This window comes from Giraffa tippelskirchi, chromosome 3, assembly GCF_054371585.1.
Source record: "Giraffa tippelskirchi isolate mGirTip1 chromosome 3, T2T-mGirTip1v1.2.pri, whole genome shotgun sequence".
NCBI lineage: Eukaryota > Metazoa > Chordata > Mammalia > Artiodactyla > Giraffidae > Giraffa > Giraffa tippelskirchi.
This window is the reverse complement of record NC_137277.1, coordinates 144,869,172-144,888,304: the sequence shown is the minus strand read 5'-3', so window position 1 is coordinate 144,888,304 and position 19,133 is coordinate 144,869,172. Positions and strand designations below refer to the sequence as shown.

At 39.0% G+C, this 19,133-nt stretch overlaps 1 protein-coding gene and 1 long non-coding RNA gene across 3 annotated transcripts in view; both read right to left on the bottom strand.

Moving 5' to 3' along the window:
- Positions 1 to 19,133, bottom strand: part of PLCL1 (phospholipase C like 1 (inactive)) — a 357,116-nt gene that overhangs the window by 261,825 nt on the left and 76,158 nt on the right. The window lies entirely within an intron of this gene.
- Positions 10,308 to 14,679, bottom strand: LOC145542562 (uncharacterized). Its single transcript, XR_014079942.1, has 2 exons — positions 14,548 to 14,679; positions 10,308 to 11,127 (listed from the first exon to the last, which is right to left on the bottom strand). It is a non-coding gene; the product is annotated as an uncharacterized LOC145542562 (long non-coding RNA).

The window sequence follows — 19,133 nt, the reverse complement described above, 5'->3', positions numbered from 1 at the left end:
GCCTGGCTACTCTGCATGGAGGTGATGAGCCTGTTGGACTCATTACTACAACATATGGCACAAACCAAAATACGAGGATGTTTAACAGCTTCTTAATCTAAATGGGATTCAAGGTCAACTAGAGTTTAACATGACAAAGAAAATTGGTTTCAGCCATCAAATGCTTCTTAAAAAGACACTGTATTATTACAGTATTATATCTGAATAGATCACACCCCTGAAGTGCAAGAAACTTCTCATATAAACTATTTAGTAGCTACCAGACCTCAGAGTAACAAATTTGTCTCTTAATACTTCTCGATTTATAATTCACATTCACCTGACTTCCAGAAACCAACAATCCTTAAGTTTTGGAAAACTAAAGTGATTAGAGCATCTTCAAAAAATGTTCAGGAATAAATATCTACTGAATTTAAACCAAAATTAATAATAATTTTGTTTGTTTCCATTTCACTGAATCCATATTTTTAAAAAATACAAGGGATAAGTACTCTTATTATCCCGATTTCACAGATAAGGAAACAGATTTTGAGAAGTTATGTGACTTATCCAAGACCACGTGGCTATTAGTTGGTGGAACAGCTACTCAGAACTTGGGCAGTTTGTCTCCAGAACCACAATCTGAACCAAAAAACACTATATTGCATCCATTCTCTTCTACAAAAATAAAACTTCATTATTATACAAGTCCTTTTACATTAATCTGCCAATTCATCCATGTCAAATCAAATCCTCTAATCTAGCACAAGTAGATACTACATAGGTTAAACAAAACAAAAGCAAAAACATAAAAGCAAGTCACTGTCCCATCTGCAAAAGCATCATTATGAAAATGTTCATCTATACTTTGTAGATTAAGAAAATACTAAAAGCAGTACTGTATACAGTTTTCCTAATAAGAATGGCATATGTGCCTTAAATACCAAATCTTAAATTTAGGGATCACAACAAACTGAGGAAAACTCTAAAGAGATGGGACAACCAGACCACCTTAACTGACTCCTAAGAAACCTGTGTGCTGGTCAAGAAGCAACAGTTACAAATGGACATGGAAAAAGACTGGTTCAAAATTGGGAAAGGAGTACATCAAGGCTGTATATTGTCACCCTGCTTATTTAACCTCTATGCAGAGTACATCATGTGAAATGTTGGGCTGGATGAGGCTCAAGTTGGAATCAAGATTGCCAGGAGAAGTATCAACAACCTCAGATATGCAGATGACATCACTATAATGGCAGAAAGCAAAGAGGAACTAAAGGGCCTCTTGATGAAAGTGAAAAAGAAGACTGAAAAAGCTGACTTAAAACTCAACATGTAAAAGACTAAGGTCATGGCACCCGGTCCCATCACTTCATGGCAAATAGACAGGGAAACAATGGGTCACTTCATGAAAAATAGACGGAGAAACAATGGAAACAGTGAGAGACTTTATTTTCTTGAGCTCCAAAATCACTGCAGATGATGACTGCAGCCATGAAATTAAAAGATGATTGCTCCTTGGAAGAAAAGCTATGACAAATCTAGATAGCATATTAAAAATCAGAGACATGAATTTGCTGACAAAGATCTATATAATCAAAGCTATGATTTTTCCAGTAATCATGTATAGATGTGGGAGTTGGACCATAAAGAAGGCTGAGTGCCAAAGAATTGATGCTTTTGAATTGTGGTGCTGGAGAAGACTCCTGAAAGTCCCTTGGACAGCAAGGAGATGAAACCAGTCAATCTTAAAGGCAATCAACCCTGAATATTCGTTGGAAGGACTGATGCTGAAGCAAAGCTCCAATACTTTGGCTACCTGATATGAAACGCTGACTCACTGGAAAAGACCCTAATGCTAGGGAAGATTGAAGGCAGGAGGAGAAGGGGCAACAGAGGATGAGATGGTTGGATAGCATCACTGACTCAAAGGACATGAATTTGAGCAAACTCTGGGAGATGGTGAAGGACGGGGAGACCTGGTGTACTGCACTCCATGAGTCGCAAAGAGTCAGACACAACTGAGCAACTGAACAACAACAACAACATCCTCTTTCCATCTGCTCTCAAATAGAGGGAGTGGTTTCAAGACTGAAGAGCACCATTGGAGAGTCACCAGAGGTCATACGGAACAGTTCTCATCGATAATACTTCCATATAAAAAAAGATCAACTACTCTGCAGAGACAAAAATTCTACCTAGAAAAAAGTCACCAATGAAAGGAAAACAAACCCAAGGCTGTTCTAACATTTTCACTAAATTTTATGTAAATAAAGACCACCAAACACTAAGCAGTAAAAGCAGTGGTTTGTAGAAAATGAGCTTGGAAGAAGTCAGATGTGTGGAGTCATATGGATATGCAATTAAATATGTATGCCTGATATTAAATACCATTCACACGTTTTACACTTCTCCCACATAAAAGAAGCCATTTCAAACTGTTTAATATTGGAAATAGTCTTTATCTTTTTAAAGTCACATTCTGAAATATTTATGGGTGATATGACTTGTTTCAAAACACTCCATATTGGGAAAAGAAAGCAGTGGAAGGAGGAGCAAAGAAACAGAATAGGCCATGAGCTATGAATTGTTGAAGCTGGGGGACAGAAATAAGAGGTCTCACAATATGATTGTCTTTATGCTTTATTGACACTGTTCTAGTTATTTATGCATATATCTGACATGTCCCACAATGAAAGATTTTTTTAACCTGTTGAAGAGTTTTTAAAGTATTATCCTACTTGTGCTTCTGTTGGTTTAATTTGTCCACCAGATAAAATAATCTCTGACAACAATTTAAAATTCAGAGTATGAGCAGAATACAGAAGCCATCACTAAAGCATGTACAGTTTATCATCTGCCTCTCTGAGTTCATGGAAAGCCTGGGATGACTGGGTCAATGTCACAGGTTCCATTTTTTTAAGGTATAGTTTGATTTCTTTTGCTCCTTAGCTGTATAATTCTAGTCTCAGCTAGCCATTTTAAGAATTTATTTTGTCCTGTAAAACAAAGAGTGATGTATAATTCTTGAATAAGAACAGCAATGACCAATAAAAGACTTCATTATATGTGACAGTACCACCAAAAGATGGTGGAATTTCAGTAGGGATTGCCGAGTATAGTTTCAATATGCTTTTTTTAAATTAATTTATCTTTTAATTGAAGGATAATTGCTTTACAGAATTTGTTGTTTCTGTCAAACATCAACATGAATCAGCCATTAAACCACCATGTCTTGGAACGTCCACTGATGTGTTTCATTCTCCTTTAAGTCTTCTCATCCAAAGCTCATATTTCACATGTTAAGTTTGTTCTCCTGATTGTTCTCTGACACCAAACTGCAAAGTTCCCAACTTTGCTTCTATTAAATAAATACAAATGGCATTTGTATGGTGAAATCCAACTTATTACTGAAGTGCTTCTTGGTTGTTAACCAAATTTGTGCAAAAAAAAAAAGTTTTCAAGGTATGTTGATTAGGTAAACATAATGAAATTTGCTCACTGAAACCAGCAAACCAAAAGGACAGTAGCATTTAATTTTATTTTATTTTACAACCTGTTTTACAAACATCACAATACTATCTATCTCAGAAAACAGCCCTCATTGACTTCACTAAGAATTACATGAATTGCTATATATGAACATTTGGTTACATATAAATGAAAAATATACAACAAAAAGAAAAATTAAAATGATCTTTGAGTTACCCATACACTTATTTTAGATTCACACACACAAATTAGAATTTCCTTTCAAAATGACCTTAACAATGGCATTTTTTACACTTTCTCTGACTCAGGATAGCTTACTGGGGTGGTATAAAGAGGGGAGGGAAAGACAGCAATGGATTTCATTTTGAGGGAGCATTTTTAGCCTGAGTAGCGATATCCTTTCTCTTAAGTGATAACTTAATAATAATTTAATTAGGTACTTGCCTTTCTGTCACTACACAGGATTGCTGTGTATTTAATCAGAAGGGAAGTCCACGGGGCCAAAATTTCTAAACTACTTCCCTTTTCTGTAAGAAACAAAAACTCAAGTTTTTTATCAAGGGAAATAGATAAACTGCTTCCAAGTTCGACAAGCCAGGGTGTTGTAGGGGAAGCAAGAAACTGCAGAGAGAAAGAGGAGCTGCAAACACAAGTGCCTTCTCTCACCCCAGCTCTGTGGTACTTCCAGTCACAGGGCACATCATGAATCCTCAGAGCTATGAGGTGAGTGTCGTCACCCTCCCCTGAAAAACGAGGAGACTAAGGGTGAGAAGGTGATCAGGACTACAACACATCTGATTCCAAAACTTCTCCTCCTACTCCACTCAACTGAAGAAAAAAAAGGAATATGTGCCATCATGTTGCTATAACTTAAAACAGCTTCATGAACAGGCCTGTGCTTGGCCACAGAAACTCAACTCTAGACAAACACACACAGTTCAGGGCCTGCTGATTCTCCATAACCATTCTAAGGACAGCAAACGCATTTTAATTCCTACTCCTTTCTAATTTACAAGCATGCAGAAACCGAATGTTTACAAAGGATGATAAAGTAGTTGTGTAACTATCTTGCAAATAACCTCATGAAATAGATATGCTAGTAAAGAACTACTAAGCAAAAAACAAACAATCCAATGAACCACAACATCCCCTCTCCAATGTTATAATACCAAAATAAGTGAAATGGGAGTTATTCAAGTTTTACTTTCTTAGGAGTTGATTAGGAAAAAGTTGCCTAGCACTCAGAACCAGTAATCACAAACTTCACACAGCAGTAGGAACGTACAGAGATTTTCAATTGGTGTTTATCCAATGCTGTTTGCTCCATTTGGAATTACAGTAAGACTGTGACAAACACTGTAAACTGGCTTACTCAACAACCAATGCCAACCTCCTTTCTTCCTTGCTGACCTCTACTTTTAAGGCTGACAAAGCTAGTATTGATTTTCCCTGACTCTTTCATAAGGTGGGGGATAGGGACAGGAGACTCAGGGACGTGTGTTAAGTCTCTGGTGGTGGTTTAGTCACTAAGTCATGTCCAATTCTTGTGACCCCCGTGGACTGTAGCCTCCCAGGCTCCTCTGTCCATGGAGATTCTCCAGGCAAGAATACTGAAGTGGGTTGCCATTTCATTCTCCGGGGGATCTTCCCAACCAAGGAATCAAACCTGGGTCTCCTACACTGCAGGCAGATTCTTTACTGACTGAGCTATAAGGGAAGCCCAAGTCTCTGGCCAATATGACAATTAGAAGTCCACTGGTGAAATTTCCAGGCAGCTTTTGATTTTCATGATAAGAGGGACAGATGAAGCTGGTAGCCCCTCTATTGCACATACACTCCATTCCTTTCTGCCCAAAGCTGGGGCAGTCATTTTGCAGATATGAAGAGATAAACATGAGGACAAATGTCAATGAGTCCAAGAATAGCAGAGCAAAACATCAGAAACAGCTTGGGTCACTGAGCAGCAGAACCAGCACTGGCAACTGCCTACCTCCAGTTTTCTAATTGTATGAAAACACTGGATGCCTATTTGTTTTAGCCACTTTAAGTCAAGCTTTCTGTTGCTTGAAGCTAAGCATTTCCCTAACAGATAAAACTCCCTGGTAGCTCAGCTGGTAAAGAATTCACCTGCAATGCAAGAGATCCCAGTTTGGTTCCTGGGTTGGGAAGATCCACTGGAGAAGGGATAGGCTACCCACTCCAATATTCTTGGGCTTCCCTGGTGGCTCAGCTGGTAAAGAATCCACCTGCATTGTGGGAGACCTGGGATCGATCTCTGGGTTGAGAAGATCCCCTGGAGAAGGGAAAGACTACCCACTCCAGTATTCTAGCCTGGAGAATTCCTTGGACTGTATAACCCATGGGGTCATAAAGAGTCAGAAACAACTGGGCAGCTTTCACTTAAAAAACTTAAACCACTAAGTTTAAAAAACTTAAACCCCCTAAATCACTCTGAGTTTAAGTTTTGCATGCTGAGATGGATAATACACTGGATTCTAAACTAGGCGTTGACAGTAACTGCTTTTGACTTAGGGCAAGGCATTTCACCTCTCTGAGCTTTAGTCTTCTCACATTTGTAGAGTAGGGATAATGATGTCTGCTCTGCCTACATCACATGATTGTTATAAAGTCAAGTGAAGGGCCTGACTCTAAATAAACCCTAAAGTGCATCATGAATGTAAAAGTTATATGCTCCTGTAATCTTTAGTTGCCACCTCTTCCACTCTCAAATCCTGCAGCAAATATACTATATGGCACTGAGGTTACTGAAAACACTAAAAAGATACTACTTAATGGTTTTTTTTTAATTGTTCTTTCCTGAAGGATGTTTATGCCACCTCTCTAGCCAACACAGAATCTATACACCAAAGGGGTTCAAATCTAATGAAGAGACAGGATAAGTATGTGTGCTGTGTTCAGTTGCTCAGTCATGTCCAACTCTTTTCAATCCCATGGACTATAGCCTGCCAGAATCCTCTGTCCATGGGATTTCCCAGGCAAGAATACTGGAGTGGGTTGCCATTTCCTCCTCCAGGGGATCTTCCTGACCCAAGGATCAAACCTGCACCTCTTATGTCTCCTGCATTGGCAAGAGATTTTACCACTGCACCACCTGGAAAGCCCATAGGATAAGTGTAGTCATGGCAAACAAAAGAGGTACTGTAAAGTTACAGATATTCTAAGTCCTACTTTTTAACTCATCTGTTGGTTGGTTGTACTTGATTAAGAAATTTAAAGAACAACTATACCAAGAAATAACCAATAGTGACTTTGTGACTCAATACAGTTAACCAACTTCAAACCTCTTATTCTATGAAAGCTCAATAGCATTTTTCTGTTCTTTGAAAAGGCTTAAGATTTAACTCAAAAACTGGCTCCAAGTTACATATATATATTGAATGACTCCCCATTTAAGCTCTCACATAGAAAATCATAAGTAAACAGATGTTATTTGCAAAGAGGAAGGAGTCAATTCAAATATAACTTGCTGTATAACAGATTTGCAAAGTGAGCTCACCAAAGTCCTAAGACCACAGGGCATATTCACATGTGAAGAATGAAATGGAAATCCTCGCTTAATTGAAACCCTCTACAAGCACATCTTGTACGCCAGTGTGTCCACAGAGCATAGCCATCAATATCACCTGGAAGCTTGTTAGGAAAGCAGAAGGTCAGCTCTCACAACTTCCCAGACATACTGAGTAGGAATCTATATTTTAACAAGATCCCTGGTGATTCACAGGCACATTAAAGCTTGAGAAACACTCTTCCCTGCCCAACTAGCATTTAGATCTGATTTAATATTCATATAAATAACCAACAAGCCAAGAAAACTTAATTACCTCCATATAAGAAACGAGGAAAACATTTCCATAATATTCTGCCTTTCCTACCAGTTTACTCAAACCACAGTTCTTATAATGACACTCAAAATTTTCAGTGACTCCTCATCACCTACCCCACAAAGTCTAAAGTTCTTAGTTTGATTGTCAAGGTCCCCTGTCATCTGACAGTAACCCCCTTTCCAATTCGGTGCTCCACCCTAGGCCCTTCCCATGGCTTATGCCTATTCTCAAAGTGTAAGATCCCCTGGAGAAGGAAACGGCAACCCACTCCAGTATTCTTGCGTGGAGAATCCCATGGACAGGGGAGCCTGGCAGGCTACAGTCCATGGGGTCACAAGAGTCGGGCACAATTTGGCAACTAAACCACCACCACCATCGAGAACACTACCCACAACAGAACTACCTGAGGCCTCATCCTTGACCCGCTGAATCATGTTCTCTAGGGAACAGAACTGGGAAGGAGTGATCTTAACCAGTTCTCCCAGGTGATTATTGGGAAACGATCACCCACCCTTTCAGGACTAAGTCTCTCATCCTCAGTCAATTTCCTCCCAATGCACCCATGCACATGCCTTAGTGCCAACATTGGCCCCGTATACATGTCTGTTGTCCACCTCACATAGTATTACAACTACATGCTTCCATGCCTGTTTCCCATTTGAGTCCTTGAATATGGGAAAAGTGTATTATGCATCCTTGTATCTCCAACATCTACCACAGTGTCTGGCACAGTAAGTGTTCAATATTTGCTGATTTACTGCATCTTTGTTCATAGTAGGAAAAAAGAAACTGAAACAAACTTAAGTACCATTATTTGAAAACTACCTAAATTAATTACAGTACAATCATCCAGTGGAATGCTGTGTATTCATTAAATGATGATACTGTTTACTGATTAGAAGGATACCCTAATCCTTTTTATAGTGAAAAAAAGCAAATTGCAAACACATTATACAATAATTTTATGGAATATACACAAAAATGTTAACAGTGGTTATTTCTGAGTGATGGGATTGTAAATGACATTATTCTCTTCTTTGTATCTATTACTTGAATTTTCATTAGTATTATATTTTTATATTTTAAAGCTAGTCCTATTTTAAATGCTTATGGAATAAGTGTCCTTATAGCAAATGATAGCTTCACTTATTCAGCTTCCAAGGACAGGGATTTCCAAAGGTTGGCAATGATCCAGATGTTGGCAATGATCCAAAGGCTGGTGGTGTTGTTGCTAAGAAAGAAGAACATAGGAAATGGGTAGTCCTTAGCAACTGGCTCTCACCAATGTTCCTCCTATTGTCTGGGACTTAGAAAAATATTTAAATGTCCTTTAACATCTTATTACATAATAATTTTCTAATAAAAACTGTGGCTTCTAATGGAAACAATTTTGACAATATCAATTAGCCTCCGCATAAAGAAACCATCATTGTCAATTTTTCCAGTTGTGAAACTCAGCTTTCACCCTCACTTCACTTTCCCCGTTGGCTCTTCTCTCGCTTTTCATAATGCTCACTGTCCAAAATGATTGTTAAACACTATGTTTTACTTGATTTTGCATGATACCAAAAATGGATGTCCTTGCACATGTCAATGACTTTCAGTTGCTATCACCAAATTGGGGCATTGCCTCTGCCATGAGAACAATAGGTAGGAAGAATGAAAAGATGCCCCCATCATTTTTTATCCTACTACAAGGAAAACTTTCAAGCAAAATTCATTTCAATTAATAAATGAAGATGAACTGAAGAACAATAACTGAAACAAATTATATCTCCAGCAGCAGGAAGAATGTGTCAGTTACTGTGATATTTTTTTCATTAATTTCAACATTCACCTTAAAGTAAAAGCAACACAAAGAGATTTACAAAGAGAAAAACACAGAAATAATTAATCAACGGTTGGAATTTACTACAGTTTGGATCAAATTTGAATGCTTTGAATATATATTCTGCTTGAAGAATCAGTTCAGTTCAGTTGCACAGTCATGTCCGACTCTTTGCCACCCCAAGGACTGCAGCATGCCAGGCTTCCATGTCCGTCACCAACTCTGGGAGCTTGCTCAAACTCAGGTCCATCGAGTCGGTGATGCCATCCAACCATCTCATCCTCTGTCATCCCCTTCTCCTCCTGCCTTCATTCTTTCCCAGCATCAGGGTCTTTTCCAAAGAGTCAGTTCTTCGCATCAGGTGGCCAAAGTATTGGAGCTTCAGCTTCAGCATCAGTCCTTCCAATGAATGTTCAGGACTGATTTCCTTTAGGATGGACTGGTTGGAACTCCTTGCAGTCCAAGGGACTCTCAAGAGTCTTCTCCAGCACACAGTTCGAAAGCATCAATTTCTCACTATTCAACTTTCTTTATGATCCAACTCTCACATCCATACATGACTACTGGAAAAGCCATAGCTTTGACTAGACGGACTTTTGTTGCAAAGTAATGTCTCTGATTTTTAATACGTTCTCTAGGTTTGTCATAGCTTTTCTTCCAAGGAGCAAGTGTCTTTTAACTCATGGCTGCAGTCACCATCTGCAGTGATTTTGGAACCCAAAAAAATAAAGTCTGTCACTGTTTCCATTGTTTCCCCATCTATTTGCATGAAGTGATGGGACCAGATGCCATGATCTTAGTCTTCTGAATGTTGAGTTTTAAGTCAGATTTTTCAGTCTTCCTTTTCACCTTTATCAAGAGACTCTTTAGTTTCTCTTTGCTTTCTGCCATTAGGGTGATGTCATCTGCATATCCCAGGTTACTGATATTTCTCCCAGCAATTTTGATTCCACCTTGTGCTTCATCCAGCCTGGCATTTCACATGATGTACTCTGCATACAAGTTAAATAAGCAGGGTGACAATATACAGCCTTGACGTACTCCTTTTCCTATTTGCAACCAGTCTATTGTTCCATGTCCAGTTGTAACTATTGTTTCCTGACCTGCATACAGATTTCTCAAGAGGCAGGTCAGGTGGTCTGGTATTCTCATTTCTTTCAGAATTTTCTACAGTTTGTTGTGATCCACACAGTCAAAGGCTTTGGTGTAGTCAATAAAGCAGAAGTAGATGTTTTTCTGGAACTCTCTTGCTTTTTCTATGATCCAACTGATGTTGGCAATTTGATCTCTGGTTCCTCTGCCTTTTCTAAATCCAGCTTGAACATCTGGAAGCTCTTGGTTCACGTACTGTTGAAGCCTGGCTTGGAGAATTTTGATCATTACTTTGCTAGCGTATGAGATGAGTGCAATTGTGTAGTAGTTTGAGCATTCTTTGGCATTGCCTTTCTTTAGGATTGGAATGAAAACTGACCTTTTCCTGTCCTGTGGCCACTGCTGAGTTTTCCAAATATCCTGGCATATTGAGTGCAACACTTTCACAGCATCATCTTTCAGGATATGAAATAGCTCAACTGGAATTCCATCACCTCCACTAGCTTTGTTCGTAGTGATGCTTCCTAAGGCCCACTTGACTTCGCATTCCAGGATGTCTGGCTCTCAGTGAGTGATCACACTATCATGGTTATCTGGGCGATGAAGATCTTTTTTGTATAGTTCTTCTGTGTATTCTTGCCACCTCTTCTTAATATCTTCTGCTTCTGTTAGGTCCATATCTGTTAGGTCCATCATTTCTGTCCTTTACTGTGCCCATTTTTGCATGAAATGTTCCCTTGGTATCTCTAATTTTCTTGAAGAGATCTCTAGTCTTTCCCATTCTATTTTTTTCCTCCATTTCTTTGCATTGATCACTGAGGAAGGCACTCTTACCTTTCCTTGCTATTCTTTGCAACTCTGCATTCAAATGGGTATATCTTTCCTTTTCTCCTTGAAGAAGAGCAACATAAAAATATGGATTGTTACAGATTAATAAACTTGAACACTCTTCCTACTTGGGTTCCCCTAAAATGTCCTTACTACAAAAAAACATAAAGTAAATAGAGGGAAAAAACTTTAAAAGATTTGCTAAAATTTAAAATTCAGTAATTTGAAATCTAAGAATTTTTAAAGCTATTTTTTAAACCTAGCTCAAAATAACCTCTCCAAAAAAGCAAGATGTGACTACAACTTACTATTCTCTAGGTTCAAGAAATATGGCTGCTCATTTGACGAGTTTAGAAGAAATGCAGCTATTGTCATAAACTCCAAGCAGGCAGACATGCAACCTATGCTTCCAAGATGTCCCAGGAGATGAGAGAGATTCTAAGCAAGAGGGAGACAGAATGAGTTCTTCCCTTTTGTTCTGCAGCTACCACATGACTCAAGCTAGTTCCTTTGCTTCTCAGAATTTCTGACTTCCTTATCTGTAAAAACAGGCACTGGGCAAGATGATGTGTAGGTTCTTTCCAGATCAAAAAACTTTAAGCTCTAATTCTACACACTCTCCACACACATACAACCTGAACATATCATATTTTATAATATATGAAAGCTAAAAATAAAAGAACTTGATTTTTGCAGATATTTCCACTAAATTTTTGAAAAGGGAAAAAGATACAATTTCACCATTTAACAATTATTTCACTTTTCAAATATTAGCATCATCCCTTATTACTCATTAGTATTAGTCAACCATGTATTTTTTTTCTCTAGCCCCCTAGCTATGAGGAAATCTGTATATCCCAACTATTGAAACAGCAGGAATCACGAGATGAGCTAAAGGCAGAAAAATATCTGAGATATAATGATAATTAGTTTTGTTTTCCAAAAAAGTAACTAAAGGCAGAAATTCCAATTACCTAAAATATTATATTCAATGTAAAAGATAGTTCAATTATCAAATCAGTAGTCAAAACTAATATTCACTTGGTACTATTTATAGAGTACTTTCAGATGCATGATGTTACCAAACCCCCACGACTCTCTGAGGAAGTACTGTAACCATCCCCACACTATAGCTGAGGAAAGTGAGACTCCCTGACGTTAACTGTCCAAGATCATAATGCTAGGAAACACCAGATTCATGACACAGCCTCCTGAACTTTCCCTCTGAATCTCTTGCTCTCTCTGTGACATTTCACGCATTTATAAATTTTTGTTTCAAATGAAGCACATTTTCACCTAACTTAAAGTCGATGGTTGTTCTTAAACACCTTAAACAATTACTTGGGAACAAATATTTAAAACATATATGACAGAAAAGGGTTGATTTCATACCTTGATGTATTTTGGGTCTTTCAGTTCGGTTCAGTTCAGTCACTCAGTCGTGTCCGACTCTTTGCGACCCCATAAACTGCAGCACGCCAGGCCTCCCTGTCCATCACTACCTACCTAAGTCCACCTAAACCCATGTCCATCGAGTCAGTGATGCCATCCAGCCATCTCATCCTCTGTTGTCCCCTTGTCCTCCGGCCCTCAATCTTACCCAGTATCAGGGTCTTTTCCAATGAGTCAGCTCTTCGCATCAGGTGGCCAAAGTATTGGAGTTTCAGCTTCAACATCAGTCCTTCCAATGAACACCTAGGACTGATCCCCTTTAGGATGTACTGGTTGGATCTCCTTGCAGACGAAGGGACTCTCAAGAGTCTTCTCCAACACCACAGTTCAAAAGCATCAATTCTTCAGTGCTCAGCTTTCTTTATAGTCCAACTCTCACATCCATACACGACTGCTGGAAAAACCATAGCCTTGACTAGACAGACCTTTGTTGGCAAAGTAATGTCTTTGCTTTTTAAAATGCTGTCTAGATTGGTCATAACTTTCCTCCAAGGAGTAAGCATCTTTTAATTTCATGGCTGCAGACACCATCTGCAGTGATTTTGGAGCCCAGAAAAATAAAGTCAGTCACTGTTTCCACTGTTTTCCCATCTATCTGCCATGAAGTGATGGGACCGGATGCCATGATCTTAGTTTTCTGAATGTTGAGCTTTAAGCCAGCTTTTTCACTCTCCTCTTTCACTTTCATCAAGAGGCTTTTTAGTTTTTCTTCACTTTCTGCCATAAGGGTAGTGTCATCTGCATATCTGAGGTTATCGATATTTCTCCCGGCAATCTCGATTCCAGCTTGCGCTTCCTCCAGCCCAGCATTTCTCATGATGTACTCTGCATATAAGTTAAATAAGCAGGGTGACAATATACAGCCTTGACGTACTCCTTTTCCTATTTGGAACCAGTCTGTTGTTTCATGTCCAGTTCTAACTGTTGCTTCCTGACCTGCAAACAGATTTCTTAAGAGACAGGTCAGGTGGTCTGGTATCCCCATCTCTTTCAGAATTTTCCACAGTTTATTGTGATCCACACAGTCAAAGGCTTTGGAATAGTCAGTGAAGCAGAAATAGATGTTTTTCTGGAACTCTCTTGCTTTTTCAATGATCCAGAGGATGTTGGCAATTTGATCTCTGGTTCCTCTGCCTTTTCTAAAACCAGCTTAAACATCTGGAAGTTCATGGTTCACGTATTGCTGAAGCCTGGCTTGGAGAATTTTAAGCATTACTTTACTAGCACGTGAGATGAGTGCAATTGTGTAGTAGTTTGAGCATTCTTTGGCATTGCCTTTCTTTGGAATTGGGATGAAAACTGACCTTTTCCAGTCCTGTGGTCACTGCTGAGTTTTCCAGATTTGCTGTCATATTGAGTGCAGCACTTTCACAGCGTCATCTTTTAGGATTTGAAATAGCTCAACTGGAATTCCATCACCTCCACTAGCTTTGTTCTTAGTGATGCTTCCTAAGGCCCACTTGACTTCACATTCCAGGATGTCTGGCTTTAGGTGGGTGATCACACCATCGTGATTGTCTGGGTCGTGAAGAACTTTTTGTACAATTCTTCTGTGTATTCTTGCCACCTCTTCTTAATATCTTCTGCTTCTGTTAGGTCCATACCATTTCTGCCCTTTATCGAGCCCATCTTTGCATGAAATGTACCCTTGGTATCTCTAATTTTCTTGAAAAGATATCTAGTCTTTCCCATTCTATTGTTTTCCTCTATTTCTTTGCACTGATGGCTGAGAAGTCTTTCTTATCTCTCCTTGCTATTCTTTGGAACTCTGCATTCAAATGGGTATATCTTTCCTTTTCTCCTTTGCTTTTCGCTTCCCGTCTTTTCATAGCTATTTGTACGGCCTCCTCAGACAGCCAGTTTGCTTTTTTGCATTTCTTTTTCTTGGGGATTGTCTTGATTCCTGTCTCCTGTACAATGTCACAAACCTCCATCCATAGTTCATCAGGTATTCTGTCTATCAGATCTAGTCCTTTAAATCTATTTCTCACTTCTACTGTATAGTCATAAGGGATTTGATTTAGGTCATACCTGAATGGTCTAGTGGTTTTCTCCACTTCCTTCAATTTCAGCCTGAATTTGGCAATAAGGAGTTCATGATCTGATCCACAGTCAGCTCCCAGTCTTGTTTTTGCTGACTGTATAGAGCGTCTCCATCTTTGGCTGCAAAGAATATAATCAATCTGATTTCGATATTGACCATCTGGTGATGTCCATGTGTAGAGTCTTCTCTTGTGTTTGGGTCTTTACAAATTATAAAAAGGAAAAGACCAACAACTCAGTAGAAAATCAGAAGAAAAAGACAACCAGAGAGTTAAGAAGTATCCAATGCAAATAACTTTGAAATGCTCGAAATAAAAAGGCTTTATCTCAGTCAGTTGAATAATTGCAAGTACAAATAACTTTGTTTTTTCACTATCTTACTAAAAAAACTTTAAAAATTGATCATGGGCTAAACTGACCTTGGTTTAGGGAAAAGTTACTCTCTTACACCATCATGGAGAATGCACTGGTTAAAACTTTCAGAAAGGGCAATTTTACATAGGTAGCAGAACTGAAAACTTATAGTATTGACACACAATCCCACTGAAATTTATTATTTACTTTATGTGGACAAAGTAAAAACAAATGGTCATTGTGTAAAGGATATTCCTGAGAACATCAGCCCTTACAGGAAAATACTGAAGACAATGCAAATGCCCACCCTCACAAAATAATTAAACAAACTTTGTGTACCTCATACAACAGAACACAACAGTCCAATGTAAAACACTACATTTAAAAAAAAGAAAGCAGAATAGTATTGTACCCTCCTCATTAGTGTATAGAAGGAAAAAAAGAATGATTTAAGATATAATGACCTAAGATCTGAGCTAGTGCTTAGTGCCAGAATACTAAAATATTTCTGGAAATATACCCAAGGAATTTCCCTTTAGAGAAGGGAACTGGGGACTCAGGAACCTGGCTAGGAAGGAGGACTTACATTTCAATTATTTTAAAATTTAACACTATTTGAAAAGTTTTATCCTCTTCATGCCTGGCTGGCTACATTCCATGGGGTCGCAAAAAGAGTCGGACACAACTTAGCAATGAAACAACAGTGCCTAGTGATTATTTGTGGGTTGCAAGCAGCTCCCATGCTTACATTCAACTTGTTGATGTAACAATTCAATTAGATAAAATAATATATGTTAAAACATTTTGCAAACTGAAGAGAATATACAAATATACAGTTTAGGAAGACTTTTTATTGCCTCAGCACCTACAGCTTCAAGCTAAACTGTGCTTACTGGTAAGCACAATTCCTCAGTAGACACTGCATAATGAATTGAAGAATTCTCTTTTAAAATGCAAATATCCACCCAGGAGCCAATACTTTTAAGCAGTATGCCTCAAATCTTTCCACTAAATTGTCCCTAATGTCAAAGAGACTGAGCTCCTTCCCCAAGAAACCTAGAAGGCCCTCAAACTTTAACTACCTCCAAACCTTTTTGGTAGAAAAGCATTTTTCTCACAATCCTTCTAATAAAATCAAAATTCCAGGAAGATGTACTAGATTAATCATGAGGCCTTACCCAAAGAACAGGGATACACCCACTTGAGAAATTTGACCTTTAAAGGATATGTGTTAACATCTTAGCGGAGGAGACCTTAAATATTGGATGAAAGGCATGGAATAAAAAAGCAGGAGGGGAAAAAACTGGGATCAAACACTTAGTGATTTAATCCTCGGAATCACCATTCTTTTAACAAGTTACTGAACTCCTACTGCAGCTACAGTTTCCCTTGCCCTCATAAAGTTACAGTTTTTAGTTCTAATAGATACTGGACAATATGCCCTTCAAAGAGGTTTTAATCAATTAATTCTGCACTGATGGTGTATAAGAGTGCTTCTTGAAGGTGCAAGTCAAGCATTGAATTCAATATAATTAGATCGTGGGACAGTGGGCAACTTAGACATGAGGTTAGAAAGAACTTCTTTAGCTAGGTAATCAGTGAAGGTTTATCTGAGGGAGGGACATGAGATCTGAGAACCAAACTGTGAGAAGGGATTAATCATATAAAAATGGAGAAGAGTGTTTCAGGGCAAAGGTGTTAGGCAGTGTTACCAGACTCAATGGTCAGTCACTTGGGGTGTATAGCCAATGAACATGCCAAGCACTTTTAATCAAAGCAGAAGCATTTATTCCTTGTGAAAAATAAGGAGACAAAGAGATAGCTTTCAAAGCACTATCTCCCTGAACAGCAAGACCATGGAATTTTTAAGCTAAGCATGCATGCATTTTCATGAAAGGGTGAGAGTAACCTCCCATGCAGACGTGGCATTCTTGATGTGTCCGTACAGTGCAACCATAGGCTCATACCCTGCATGTGCAAAAATGGCAGCAATCTCTGCCCTCGGGGGTGGAGATTTCACCATTAAAATTAGGCAAAGGTCACTCTAGGTTGACAAAATCCAGGCACCTCATTGAGTGAAGTCACAGGACCCAGCAAAGGTCAGTATCATCATTCCTTAGGCTCCAGTTATTCTGGTGGTTGAGTGTTAGAAAGGGTTTGGATCCTGCAAAATTGCTCAAGGATGTGCTTCAGACTGGTCTTTACCTTCAAAACAGAACTGGGACATTTTTTGACTGATTTCTTATCTTTTCTATGGTTACTTCTCTAACCTGATAGCAGTCATTTGGTCCTGCATTTTTTGTTCTTCTTAAAATCATTAGTCACTGAAACCTATTTTTATTCCACATGAAGACAGAGGAGCTCATAGTTCATCTTTCCTCCAATCATCAGTAAAGAGAACACAAAGAGGTTCTGAAATTCACCATCTGATTCTCAACCTAAACTTGTCTCTAGCACATCTTACAACTTTTCTCATTGCCTTCTATTTTACTGCTGTAAGATATGACATACTCTGATTTGATCCCATCCCTTCCTATGACTTCCCTGGTGGCTCAGACAGTAAAGGGTCTGCCTGCAATGCAGGAGATTTGAGTTCGACCCCTGAGTTGGAAAGATCTCCTGGAGAAGGAAATGGTAACCCACACCAGTATTCTTGCCTGGAGAATCCCATGGATGGAGGAGCCTGGCAGGCTACAGTTCATGAGGTCGCAAAGAGTCAGACACGACTGAGCAACTTCACTTTCACTTTTCATTTCCTTATTACTCTCTCACTAATAGTAGCATATGCTTGGTACATTCAAGGGACAAAAAGGTGGCCATGCTTCATGATTAGAGCAGGAAGACCTGTGGGTGATAAGTTTAGAGAGGCAGGGGCCAAACCACGGAAGGCCTTGTAGGACAAGGTAAGAAGGTGACACTTATTTTTATTGCAGTGGGAAGCTACTGGATGGTTTTAGGCAGGAAAGTGATGGAATTTCACTTAGTTTTTGAGAAAATCATCCTGTTTGCTATGCAGGCAATGTTCTGTAGAGAAGCAAGACAAGAAACAAGAAGACCAGTCAGGAAACAACTGAAATCATCCAGATAACAGATAATGGTGATTTGAATTCTGGATTTAATAGTGGAGAGAGAGAGAAGGTTCAATTTAAGGATATATTTCAGAGTTGTGGAACTTGGTGTTAATTTGTATATGAAGTATAAGAAAAAGAAAAGAATGGTGAATGAATCCCAGGTTCTCAGACTATCTAGTAGATGGTGGTACCATTTATTAAGATAGGGAGAGGATCAGGAGGGATGTTCTATTGTGAACACTGTGGTCAAGACTCCTGGTTGCTTCCCAAAATGCACTAACCATGTCTTTCCAAGTGACCAAACCCCAATTTTATACCAGCTAAAAGACTACGATTCCCAGCCTCTTTTTACTGCTAAGCGAGGTTATAGAACTAAATTGTGGCCAATAAGAAATAAGTGAAAGTATGTATAGGACTTCTAAAACAACTGAAAGAGCTAACTTGGCTGGGAGTTTCATCTTTTTTGCCTTATATGTCATCTTCCTTCATACTGCCTGTAATAAGGAAGATGGCTGGACCTACAGCAGCCATCTAAGTCATGTGATAACCTTCTGAATGGAATTCACATGTTGAAATGGCTGATTAAAGAGTTTAAATGGAGCCTAAATTGCTGGTGATTTCAGGAAGCAGACACACCAGTGTTGGACTGCCAATTTCTAGGCATCTCTTAAATGGAATAAATTCCTGTATATTTACAATTATTTTATAGATTATTTACAATTGTTTACAGATTATGCAGTCACACAAAATCCTCACTGATAAATCCTGGTATAAAGTTCAGTTCAGTTCAGTTCAGTTCAGTCACTCAGTCGTGTCCGACTCTTTGCGACCCCATGAACCACAGCACGCCAGGCCTCCCTGTCCATCACTAACTCCCGGAGTCCACCCAAACCAATGTCCATGAGTTGGTGATGCCATCCAACCATCTCATCCTCTGCCATCCCCTTCTCCTCCTGCCCTCAATCTTTCCCAGCATCAGGGTCTTTTCAAATGAGTCAGCTCTTCGCATCAGGTGGCCAAATTATAAGAGTTTCAGCTTCAGCATCAGTCCTACCAATGAATATTCAGGGGTGATTTCCTGTAGGATGGACTGGTTGGATCTCCTTGCAGTCGAAGGGACTCTCAAGAGTCTTCTCCAATACCACAGTT